Genomic DNA, 13,123 nt, shown 5'->3' on the forward strand with positions numbered 1-13,123 from the left:
TACAACTTAGGTATTTATATATAATTTTTAATACATTTGTATACATAGTACCATCATAAAGATAGTACAGTACTGTAATCAGAAAGGTAATATTTGTTGTTTTAAATAAATATAGATTATTATTTGCATTTTAGAACACAAAAAAACAAAGACACAGTCAGAAAAGCTTTTGACTTGCAGCAGGAGAAAAACTGTAATTTTTGATAATTTTATCTTTAAAAAATATTAATTAAAAACTTTGGATTTCATAATAAGTTTAGATTTTGGAATTCCATATTTGTACCTTTATATTGATTTCCTATATTGTGTAATAATTAACACAAATAAATGTAATTTTTTTATTTTTTTATCATTGTTATTACAATAAACATAAGAAAATACATAGAATAAAGAACAAACAGTCTCTATACTGTCCTTACAGTCTTGTATAAGATAAAAATGAAGAAAGTGCAAGAGAGAAAATAAAGGTGATATGGAAAATAAAATACATAAAAATATATAAAGGAAAAAAAGGAAGAGAAAGGATCTGAAAATTGTTTACACATTTTCTTCCCAGCCCATGTCCGCTATATTGATCAAAATTGTTAAAGGGTCATGTTACCCATATGCTAAATCACTTGAATGTTATGGAAAATATGAACATTCCAGTGTAAAAAGGAAGATATTAACCTCAACTGTCATCTGCAAGTTAAAAAAAATAACAAATGAGACAATCTGCATCGACACTGCTGAGTTCATCCTTGCTTTACTGTGTGCTCATTGAATTTCACAAGAATCCCGCAAGATTAAATGGCAAATTTATATTGACTTAAGGTGGGAAATAAAGTGTTTGTGCCTACACATGCCATGTAGGCATTCTTTTTAAGTACTGGGACAAGTGTCCAGATCAAATGCTTAAAGGGACATGAACCCCAATTTTTTTATTTCATTATTCACACAGAGCAATTTTAAACAGCTTTCCAATTACTTATATTATCTAGTTTGCTTTGTTCTCTCTTTTGTTGAAAACATACCTAGGTAGGTTTAGGAGCAGCAGTGAATTGCTAGGAGCTAGCTGCTGAATGGTGGCTGTACATATATGCCTCTTGTCATTGGCTCACCAGTAGTGCATTGTTGGATTTTCACAAAGGGTACCAATAGAATAATACAAATTTGATAATGGAAGTATATTGAAAAGTAAAAATGTAAGCTCTCTCTAAGGGCCTGATATTCAAAAGCTTGCCGGCATGGAGACAAAGCAAGCACAATTTGGGGATTTTTTTTACCTTGTATTGTAATGTAGGTGTCTTTCCTTTATATCAAGAACCCTGCATAGTGAGATAAATATCTTTCAAATTAATTAAATTTGTGCTTCTAAAATTTTTTACCGGACCTCTCCATACTGCAGAGATGTCTAATAAAAGGCATAAGGAATTTATATTTTCTCTTTACCCCTACGTAAAGACTGGTTGCTATGGCACCCACAGCACTCGGACCCTGGTTTCACTACACCTGCTACACCAGTGGTGGTTCTGCCTCTAGTCAGCTTTATACAGGTTTGCTGCATCACTTTCACTTTCAACTGAAAACAAATAAATGGGCATAAAGAAAGATATACTGTATTTATATATTCAAAACTTCCATTCAATCAACTCTTTTTTGAAATGTATTAATATTATATTTGTCTTGACACAAATAATGTTTGAGTTACTAAATATGTCAGATTTCCTTAAAATAAACTCATACTTAAGTTCAAATATTTAAATAATTTTCTTTTAAAATGGCTTTCTAGAGAATTTGTATAATGTTGCATTATTTTGATTATTATTTATCCATTTAGTGGTACATAAAGACAGTGATTCATGGTAAAAATGGAATACAGATATATTGAACAGGCAAAATGAAACAAATAAGATGAAGGCCCTGCTTTGAAGAGCTTATTGGTAAATCATTATTATGTTACTATCCTGTGTAGCATGAATTTTAACAGCATGAGATTCTAATTTATCATGGCCTAAATTAAGTTTCCACAGTCACTAAACATTTTAGATTTACTTGATCCAGAAATAATAATGGATCTATTACAATCCTTTGGAAAATGCTGTGTGAGATCATGGTTCTAAATTTAGCGATTTTAGGCTTTTTTTTGTCAAAGGTATTTAAAGTGAACCTGTATAAAATAATCTGGCTGCCTGATTTATATCAGAGATATTTTTTCAGAACATCTGAATTTCCTACACTTATATTGTTTAAATAGAATCCATATTTGCCTCTGTACATTTTTTATGATTTTCTTACATCTTTAAGGAAGGGAAGAGAACATCATAAAAAACATCAGGTTGTGTGAGAAAGCACGGAAGAATGGTGGAATCGTTAAAAACAAATCTTGTCAGAAGCTGTACTATGGCACAAGAATAAGGAATAGATGATAGTGATGACACAGATAATGGGCCTCATTTATGAAGCTGCAGATGCAAATTCAAAGCTCAAACATTTCAGACTAATGTGAATGGTCCTGGAACATGAGTTAAATAAATGCAGTCTTAACACCACTGCTACAGAGCCTCTTCTCTACTTCTAAGGTCTCAGAGTTAAATCATCCCGATTAGATCCAATCAGGATGATTATTAACCCCTGTTCTCACGCAATTGGTCATTTGAGATTGCGAGGGAGCGGGAACCTTGTCCGGACTATGATAAACGGGGGGCAAAGGCTCTAAAGTTAGGATTCAATTACTCCCCACAAGCTATGCTATGTGTTTACAGCTATATTATTTAGAGTTAGCCCTGAAAAATAGAATATCAGTCAAAAGTTTTAGAACACTTCAATTTTTCCAGTTTTTATTTAAATTTATTTAGTTTAATGTATAAATGTACTTTAATTCAAGCTAAGGACAACTAAACAATTGGAGATAAAACAGAAAACATGGGACCATTATGTTTAACAAAATTTAATCTACACTCATCAAAGTAGCCATATTTTGCAGATATAACAGCTAAACTCACTTGTGGCATTCTTTCTACATTGTTCAGAACGTTTATCCAAACAGTGTTGTAGAAGTTGCCACAAATATGTTACACTTATAGGTTGCTTTGCTTTCACGATTCTGTCCAGTTCATCTCAAACCAGCTCAATGGGGTTTAAGTTTAAGTCTGTATTTAAAGCCCACTTTGTTCTAAGACATAGGGGCATATGTATCAAGCTCCGAATGGAGCTTGATGCCCTGTGTTTCTGGCGAGCCTGCAGGCTCGCCAGAAACAGCAGTTATGAAGCAGCGGTCACAAAGACCGCTGCTCCATAACCTGTCCACCTGCTCTGAGCAGGCGAACAGACATCGCTAGAAATCAACCCGATCGAGTACAATCGGGTTGATTGACACCGCCCTTCTGGCGGCCTATTGGCCGCGAGTCTGCAGGGGGCGGCGTTGCACCAGCAGCCCTTGTGAGCTGCTGGTGCAATGCTGAATACGGCGAGCGTATTGCTCGCCGTATTCAGCTAGGTCTGTCGGACTTGATCTGCACTGTCGAATCAGGTCCAACAGACCTTGATAACTAGAGGCCATAGCCTGGAGATATGATTTTGGTAATAATCTTGCTGCTGGACCCCTAACCAACTGACAGAAATACCAGGAGGTATTGTATAGTTCTGAAAAATGCTGTGGTAGTCTGTTTAAGATGTCCCTAACACTGCAAGTTGCCAACTCTAGATCCAGCTAAATGTCCAAGACCATCACACTTCTTTCTCAAATGCCATGTGAATTCCCTGTGTGATGAACCAGAAATTTAAAATTTATATAAGAATTTCTTCCTTTTTTCAATATTCTACTAGCAGTGCTTCATGACCCAGGGAATAATTATTTTCTTATTTTTCCAACTTAGCATTGGCTTTGCATACAAAGAGAGAAGCGCTCTACCAGGAACGAACAACAGCTCAGTGGCTTGTTCTATGGCGATTTACCACCCGGAAGCAGCCTCTTTTAGACCAGTGTGCTTTTCACAGAAGAAAACTTTCCTTAAGTATATCAGTCTGATCCCGCCAAGTAAGGTCAGTCCAGCCCCGAAATACCAGGCAATTCTCCTCTGAACAAGGAACATGACAACCCCAGACGATCGTTTCGGCCTCCTATGGGCCTCGTCAGTGAGGTGCAGCCACATTCCTCTAAGCACACTGGGCAAGGAGTCCACGTCTGGTTTCCCCCATCACCCATAGGGAGACTTCCCCAGGGTCATAATAATTTGCATACAAAGAGAGAAGCGCTCTACCAGGAACGAACAACAGCTCAGTGGCTTGTTCTATGGCGATTTACCACCCGGAAGCAGCCTCTTTTAGACCAGTGTGCTTTTCACAGAAGAAAACTTTCCTGAAGTATATCAGTCTGATCCCGCCAAGTAAGGTCAGTCCAGCCCCGAAATACCAGGCAATTCTCCTCTGAACAAGGAACATGACAACCCCAGACGATCGTTTCGGCCTCCTATGGGCCTCGTCAGTGAGGTGCAGCCACATTCCTCTAAGCACACTGGGCAAGGAGTCCACGTCTGGTTTCCCCCATCACCCATAGGGAGACTTCCCCAGGGTCATAATAATTTGCATACAAAGAGAGAAGCGCTCTACCAGGAACGAACAACAGCTCAGTGGCTTGTTCTATGGCGATTTACCACCCGGAAGCAGCCTCTTTTAGACCAGTGTGCTTTTCACAGAAGAAAACTTTCCTTAAGTATATCAGTCTGATCCCGCCAAGTAAGGTCAGTCCAGCCCCGAAATACCAGGCAATTCTCCTCTGAACAAGGAACATGACAACCCCAGATGATCGTTTCGGCCTCCTATGGGCCTCGTCAGTGAGGTGCAGCCACATTCCTCTAAGCACACTGGGCAAGGAGTCCACGTCTGGTTTCCCCCATCACCCATAGGGAGACTTCCCCAGGGTCATAATAATTTGCATACAAAGAGAGAAGCGCTCTACCAGGAACGAACAACAGCTCAGTGGCTTGTTCTATGGCGATTTACCACCCGGAAGCAGCCTCTTTTAGACCAGTGTGCTTTTCACAGAAGAAAACTTTCCTGAAGTATATCAGTCTGATCCCGCCAAGTAAGGTCAGTCCAGCCCCGAAATACCAGGCAATTCTCCTCTGAACAAGGAACATGACAACCCCAGACGATCGTTTCGGCCTCCTATGGGCCTCGTCAGTGAGGTGCAGCCACATTCCTCTAAGCACACTGGGCAAGGAGTCCACGTCTGGTTTCCCCCATCACCCATAGGGAGACTTCCCCAGGGTCATAATAATTTGCATACAAAGAGAGAAGCGCTCTACCAGGAACGAACAACAGCTCAGTGGCTTGTTCTATGGCGATTTACCACCCGGAAGCAGCCTCTTTTAGACCAGTGTGCTTTTCACAGAAGAAAACTTTCCTTAAGTATATCAGTCTGATCCCGCCAAGTAAGGTCAGTCCAGCCCCGAAATACCAGGCAATTCTCCTCTGAACAAGGAACATGACAACCCCAGACAATCGTTTCAGCCTCCTATGGGCCTCGTCAGTGAGGTGCAGCCACATTCCTCTAAGCACACTGGGCAAGGAGTCCACGTCTGGTTTCCCCCATCACCCATAGGGAGACTTCCCCAGGGTCATAATAATTTGCTTAGAGGAATGTGGCTGCACCTCACTGACGAGGCCCATAGGAGGCCGAAACGATCGTCTGGGGTTGTCATGTTCCTTGTTCAGAGGAGAATTGCCTGGTAATTCGGGGCTGGACTGACCTTACTTGGCGGGATCAGACTGATATACTTCAGGAAAGTTTTCTTCTGTGAAAAGCACACTGGTCTAAAAGAGGCTGCTTCCGGGTGGTAAATCGCCATAGAACAAGCCACTGAGCTGTTGTTCATTCCTGGTAGAGCGCTTCTCTCTTTGTATGCAAATTATTATGACCCTGGGGAAGTCTCCCTATGGGTGATGGGGGAAACCAGACGTGGACTCCTTGCCCAGTGTGCTTAGAGGAATGTGGCTGCACCTCACTGACGAGGCCCATAGGAGGCCGAAACGATTGTCTGGGGTTGTCATGTTCCTTGTTCAGAGGAGAATTGCCTGGTATTTCGGGGCTGGACTGACCTTACTTGGCGGGATCAGACTGATATACTTCAGGAAAGTTTTCTTCTGTGAAAAGCACACTGGTCTAAAAGAGGCTGCTTCCGGGTGGTAAATCGCCATAGAACAAGCCACTGAGCTGTTGTTCGTTCCTGGTAGAGCGCTTCTCTCTTTGTATGCAAATTATTATGACCCTGGGGAATTCTCCCTATGGGTGATGGGGGAAACCAGACGTGGACTCCTTGCCCAGTGTGCTTAGAGGAATGTGGCTGCACCTCACTGACGAGGCCCATAGGAGGCCGAAACGATCGTCTGGGGTTGTCATGTTCCTTGTTCAGAGGAGAATTGCCTGGTATTTTGGGGCTGGACTGACCTTACTTGGCGGGATCAGACTGATATACTTCAGGAAAGTTTTCTTCTGTGAAAAGCACACTGGTCTAAAAGAGGCTGCTTCCGGGTGGTAAATCGCCATAGAACAAGCCACTGAGCTGTTGTTCGTTCCTGGTAGAGCGCTTCTCTCTTTGTATGCAAATTATTATGACCCTGGGGAAGTCTCCCTATGGGTGATGGGGGAAACCAGACGTGGACTCCTTGCCCAGTGTGCTTAGAGGAATGTGGCTGCACCTCACTGACGAGGCCCATAGGAGGCCGAAACGATCGTCTGGGGTTGTCATGTTCCTTGTTCAGAGGAGAATTGCCTGGTATTTCGGGGCTGGACTGACCTTACTTGGCGGGATCAGACTGATATACTTCAGGAAAGTTTTCTTCTGTGAAAAGCACACTGGTCTAAAAGAGGCTGCTTCCGGGTGGTAAATCGCCATAGAACAAGCCACTGAGCTGTTGTTCGTTCCTGGTAGAGCGCTTCTCTCTTTGTATGCAAATTATTATGACCCTGGGGAAGTCTCCCTATGGGTGATGGGGGAAACCAGACGTGGACTCCTTGCCCAGTGTGCTTAGAGGAATGTGGCTGCACCTCACTGACGAGGCCCATAGGAGGCCGAAACGATCGTCTGGGGTTGTCATGTTCCTTGTTCAGAGGAGAATTGCCTGGTATTTCGGGGCTGGACTGACCTTACTTGGCGGGATCAGACTGATATACTTCAGGAAAGTTTTCTTCTGTGAAAAGCACACTGGTCTAAAAGAGGCTGCTTCCGGGTGGTAAATCGCCATAGAACAAGCCACTGAGCTGTTGTTCGTTCCTGGTAGAGCGCTTCTCTCTTTGTATGCAAATTATTATGACCCTGGGGAAGTCTCCCTATGGGTGATGGGGGAAACCAGACGTGGACTCCTTGCCCAGTGTGCTTAGAGGAATGTGGCTGCACCTCACTGACGAGGCCCATAGGAGGCCGAAACGATCGTCTGGGGTTGTCATGTTCCTTGTTCAGAGGAGAATTGCCTGGTATTTCGGGGCTGGACTGACCTTACTTGGCGGGATCAGACTGATATACTTCAGGAAAGTTTTCTTCTGTGAAAAGCACACTGGTCTAAAAGAGGCTGCTTCCGGGTGGTAAATCGCCATAGATCAAGCCACTGAGCTGTTGTTCGTTCCTGGTAGAGCGCTTCTCTCTTTGTTAGCATTGGCTTTGTTTACTGTCCCTAGACCTGCCAAACCTGCACCTTGAGGATTTCTATGTAAGTTGAGATACTTATTGACTTTGACCAATGTTAAAGTGAAGTTAACGTTAGCATAATCTCTATCAACTATAGCATTATATGTGCTAATTAAATGTAAGTTTCATTCATCACTTTCTATATTTTCATGTACAAATAAAGTTATTACCTTTCTAAAGTTAGTTAGATACGTTCCCAAATTCAACCCAAAAAAAATAAAAAATTTACACTCTGTCACGTTTTTTTCTAGACCAATTGTTTTTCTGGCCATTAGGTGGCCGTCAGCCGACATCATCTGCCCCTTTAAGCATAAGCGAAAGCGCTAGTTCATTGCTCCAAACATTAAGAACAACGTGCGCTAACGTTTCACGCATTAGTATTAATTAAAGCTAGGATTTCAACACTTAAAATTAGCGCATGCGCAGAAAAAAAGAAGGATCACCGAATATCGCATGCGCAGTGGAAAGAACCAACTCGAGTAGCGCATGCGCGATATTGAATTCTTTAATCGTGAATGCGCATATGAGAGACGTGGAGAGCGGGTGGGACCGCTCTACAAGTCACAACTTTAAGAACACGGAAGAAGGGCTTTGTAGGAGTCGGGAGCCAAATGGTAGGGAATTTAAAATAAATATTTTGGGGGAAAATATAGGTATAATCGCTAAAATAACTTAGCGACTAGATTAAGGTGAATATAATATGTGCTCGGTTGCCTTCAATACAGCTTAACTTTACCTTCACTTTAAGCTGTGCTTGAAACTATTGTCCTGCAAGTCAAGCCTTCTAACACGCAAGCTGTTGACTCTCAGATACTTGTCTTATGATTCTACCATGGCTTTGCGTCTGCCAGACTTCTTCCTGTAAGAATAGCCATCTTCTTCATAATGCCTCTTGAAACAAATTAGTTTTAATAAAAAGGATCTGCGGAATATATAACTATTTATTAAAGCAATAAAAGCAAATAGAAGAAAGAAATGCATGACACTTCTTTAGAAATAATCCTGAATGAGTATACCAAGGAATGGAGACCTTGTATATTAAAGAAATAAGCACCTAGATTACGAGTATTGCGTTATGGCTTTTAACGCTGAAAAATGGCAATTTCAATGTAATGGCAGTAACGCAGTTATTGTGAGTCGTGTCGGTATTGCTATATTGCAAGCATTTTAGCCTGTAACGCAACGTCCATTCCGCACTCAAAAAAAAATTACTTTTTTGCGTGGGATTTTCATAGCGCCAGTATTACATGTTGTGCGGTGAGGCTAAAAAACTTGCATTACAGCCTATACCGACATGATCCATACCTCCATCTGAGACCAGTAGTTAAGAGTTTTGAGCCAAAAAAATGTTTCACAAAACTCATAACTAAAGTGTTACAAAGTACACTAACACCCATAAACTACCTATTAACCCCTATACCGCCACCCTCCTGCATCGCAAACACTATTGAAAACTTATTAACCCCTAATCTGCCGTCCACCCACATCGTGACTATTAAATACATTTATTAACCCCTAATCTGCCGCTCCCGACATTGCCGACACTAATAAAAATGATTAACCCCTATTCCTCTGCTCCCCGACATCACTGCCACTATAATAAAGTTAATAACCCCTAACCCCCCAGCCTTCCACATTTCCACCACTAAATAAATAAAACCTTACCTGTGAAATAAAAATAAACCTAACATTTAACTATAAATTAACATAACCTTACTATTCTAATAAAATAAAAAAATACTATCAATTAAAATATCTAAATTACAAATTTAAAAAACCTAACACTATGAAAAAAATTTTAAAAAACTAAAATTACAAAAAATAATAAACACTAACTTACAAAAAATAAAAAAATCTAAGTTTACAAAAAATAATAAACAAAATTATCAAAAATAAAAACAATTACACCTAATCTAATAGCCCTATAAAAATATAAAAGCCCCCCAAAATAAAAACATCCCCTAGCCTACAATAACCATTTGTTCCAGAAATTGTTTCAACTTTATGCTCTTGATAAAGGCTTCTTTTAGCTGAAACGCGTTGAGCTGTATTTTAAATAAAACCTGAAGCTGCACCTGAAGACACCTTTGTGATGATTTTAATAAAAGGCTTATTTTAACTGCAATCTTGTGAGTATAACCAGTTTGTGTGCCTACCACATTGTCTGAAATCTGCTACAATATTGTGAGCTCTTTTATTTTGGAGGTGAAAGCAACAAGGTTGACTCAGGGGACGTGGGCAGCTTGGTTCCCTGGAGGTGACACAGCGCTGCCATTTTCAACACTTTCTTCTTTAATTATTTTAATAATTTCAATAATGGGAAAATCAATCTTTAACCCCCTAACGACCAGCATCGTACCTTGTACGACGCTGGTCATTATGCCCTTAAGGACCAGCGGCTTACCCTGTACGTTGCTGCAGTCCTTGGTTTCTCTCTGCCACAATCTCGCTCAGAATAGCGAGATTGTGCTATTTCTGCATGCCCCACAAGTGGGGCACTGTAGAAATAGATTTGCAGTTGTCGATGCAGAGAGGGCCACTCTATGGTTCACTCTGCATCGCACAGCGGTGGTGCTGATTGTTGGTGGGTGGGAGTGCAAGAAGGGAGGCAGGTGGGGGGCACATTGCTGGAGGAGTCGGGAGGAGGACAGGAGTGGGTGGGACCGCTCAGCCACGCTACAAAAACCCCCCCAAAAAATGGCATCATTGAGGGGGAAGGAGGAAGGTAAGGGTAATGAGGGGGATCCACAGTGGGATCCATCCTCATAAAGAGATCTGGGAAGGGGAGGGTGGTAAGGTATTGAGGGGGGGCAGCTACACTACAGAAAAACATTTGGATTTTCAATTAATTAAAAAAAAAAAAACTTATTTGTAGCAAACTTGGTACTGGCAGACAGCTGCCAGTACCTAAGATGGTGTCAAATAGGAAGAGGGTAGAGGGTTAGAGAGCTTTTTTGTGGGGGCTTTTATTTTCATACTGGCAGACTTTCTGCCAGTACTTAAGATGGCGGTGACAATTGTAAGGTGGGGGAGAGAATAGGGCTGTTTGATGGGGGTCAGGGAGGGATCAGGGGGTTGGACGTGTAAGGTGGGAGGCTGATCTCAATACTAAAGCTAAAATTAACCCTAAAAGCTACCTAATTATCCCCTTCACTGCTGGGCATAATATAAGTTTGGTGCGCAGCGGCATTTAGCGGCCTTCTAATTACCAAAAAGCAATGCCAAAGCATACACGTCTGCTATATCTGAACAAAGGGGATCCCAGAGAAGCATTTACAACCATTTGTGCTATAATTGCACAAGCTGTTTGTAAATAATTTCAGTGAGAAATCTAAAATTTGCGGTGGCGTGAAATATACTTTGGGGTATCTACTAAAAAAAATATATATAGTTTTGATTAGTAAAAATAAAAAATAAAGGCTCTATTTCTGTTTAAATGTGATGGCAAAAATGCTAAAAATGCTCTGGTCTTTTAGGGAAGTTTTTGTCTGAAATGCCCGGTCCTTAAGGGGTTAAAAGACGGATACATCTTTTATAAGACAGCAAAAATGTGAACTATAGATTATTATTGAGGAAAACTACAATGAAATAAAACAACTATAGAATAGAATATAATAGAATTGAAAGATTTATGAATTGTTGGGGAATGTATATTAAGACTTGGGAACAAACAAATATGCAAATAAGGCATTATTGATAAATTTAGCAATACCTTATTTATATAAGAGGTGCAATGGGTATACTGGGCAAGGGACAAGATTATGTGGAGGAGTTGAAGATTGATTTAAAGGGACATGAAACCCAACATTTTTCTTTCATGATTCAGCTAGAGCATGCAATTTTAAACAACTTACTAATTTATTTCTATTATCACATTTTCTTTTTTCTCTTGGTATCTTGGCAGGGATGTTAGATCAGGAGCATGCACGTGTCTGGAACACTATATTGCAGCAGTTTTGCAATAATTTTATCCATCTGCAAGAGCACTAGATGGCAGCACCATTTCCTGTCATGTAGTGCTCCAGACACCTACCTAGGTAGCTCTTCAACAACAAAATACAATTTTGGGATTCATATCCATTTAAATTTTATGCAAAATGACTGAGGTGTCAGTGAAAACAAGGAGCTTCACCTGAGGTAATTGCGACGAAAACTCTTATTGTTTGAATATTACATTATGTATATGACGAGGAACAAGGGGATGGGGTCACTTTAGTAATATTATATTAAAACTATAATGAGCATTTTCAAAACCAGACGTGGACTCCTTGCTCAGTGTGCTTAGAGGAATACTGCTACACCTTACTGACGAGGCCCAATGAAGGCCGAAACAATCGTCTGGGGTTGCTGTGTTCCTTGTTCAGAGAGGAATTGCGTGGTATTTCGGCGCTGGACTGACCGTAATAGGCAGATCAGACTGATATACTACAGGAAAGTTCTACTCTGTGAAAAGCATTGCTGGGCTAAAAGAAGTTGCACCCAGGTGGTAAATCGCCATAGAACAGGCTAACAATGGTATTGAGCTGGTTGTTCATTCCTGTGAGTGCATTTCTCTCTGTGTGCATTTTCAAAATATCTCATGTAGGTTCTCTTAAAATAAATATAAATAAGGCCTTGTAGCCACTTCTTTTCTAATGAAGTCTAATCCTATGTTTTTCTGATACACAGATAATAGTATATGAAATCATATGCAAGGCACTGAGAGGTGTTAATCTGTCTGGAAAACACATCTGCGACAAATGTTTAGAACGTTAGCAGGTTCCTTATATCTGTTAAAGCTGGAATGGTAAAAGTTTAACTTGAAAATACACATTTTTTAATGTATAATTCCCTAAAGTCTGTTCTCTATACTAATGTGCAAACTTTACAATACAGATATACTGGAAATTCCCTTAGGTATTTTATTAGACATTTAATTATAATTCAATGAGGCTTTGCTAAAGTGAATATTGCAAATTGTATCACTAAGGAAGCATATAATTCATTTAAAATATATATTACTTTGCTGAGTCTGTTTCTTTTGCTTTAAAAAATCTCTTGCAAATCTAAATTAGTTGCTTGGGAATGCAGCCAGACTTTATAGGAAAACGTAAAGCTCATGCAATGAAAAATGAGGAATAATGAGTTGCTTGGCTTGACCATTTCAAAAGGATGGAAGATTAATGTGCAAAGTCCTCTCGATAATGTGAAATAAATCCCAGTAGAGTGGTATAATGAAGGAATCAACAGGATTATGGGGTTAAAACCAAAGTAAAACTGAGTGACAGATGCAAAATAAATTGTATCTGCTGGACAAGTTGAGGTTAAAGGAAATATCATAAATAAGAGAAGCAAACTAAAAAGTTCTACTATGTCAACAAAAGACAGACAAATTTGTATTTTCATTTTTTATTTCAGGTTTCAGCTTCTTTTCTGAAGAAGATCCTGATTTCATTTTGCATTTACTTTAAATCCCA

Source organism: Bombina bombina, chromosome 3 (genome assembly GCF_027579735.1).
Source record: "Bombina bombina isolate aBomBom1 chromosome 3, aBomBom1.pri, whole genome shotgun sequence".
Lineage (NCBI taxonomy): Eukaryota > Metazoa > Chordata > Amphibia > Anura > Bombinatoridae > Bombina > Bombina bombina.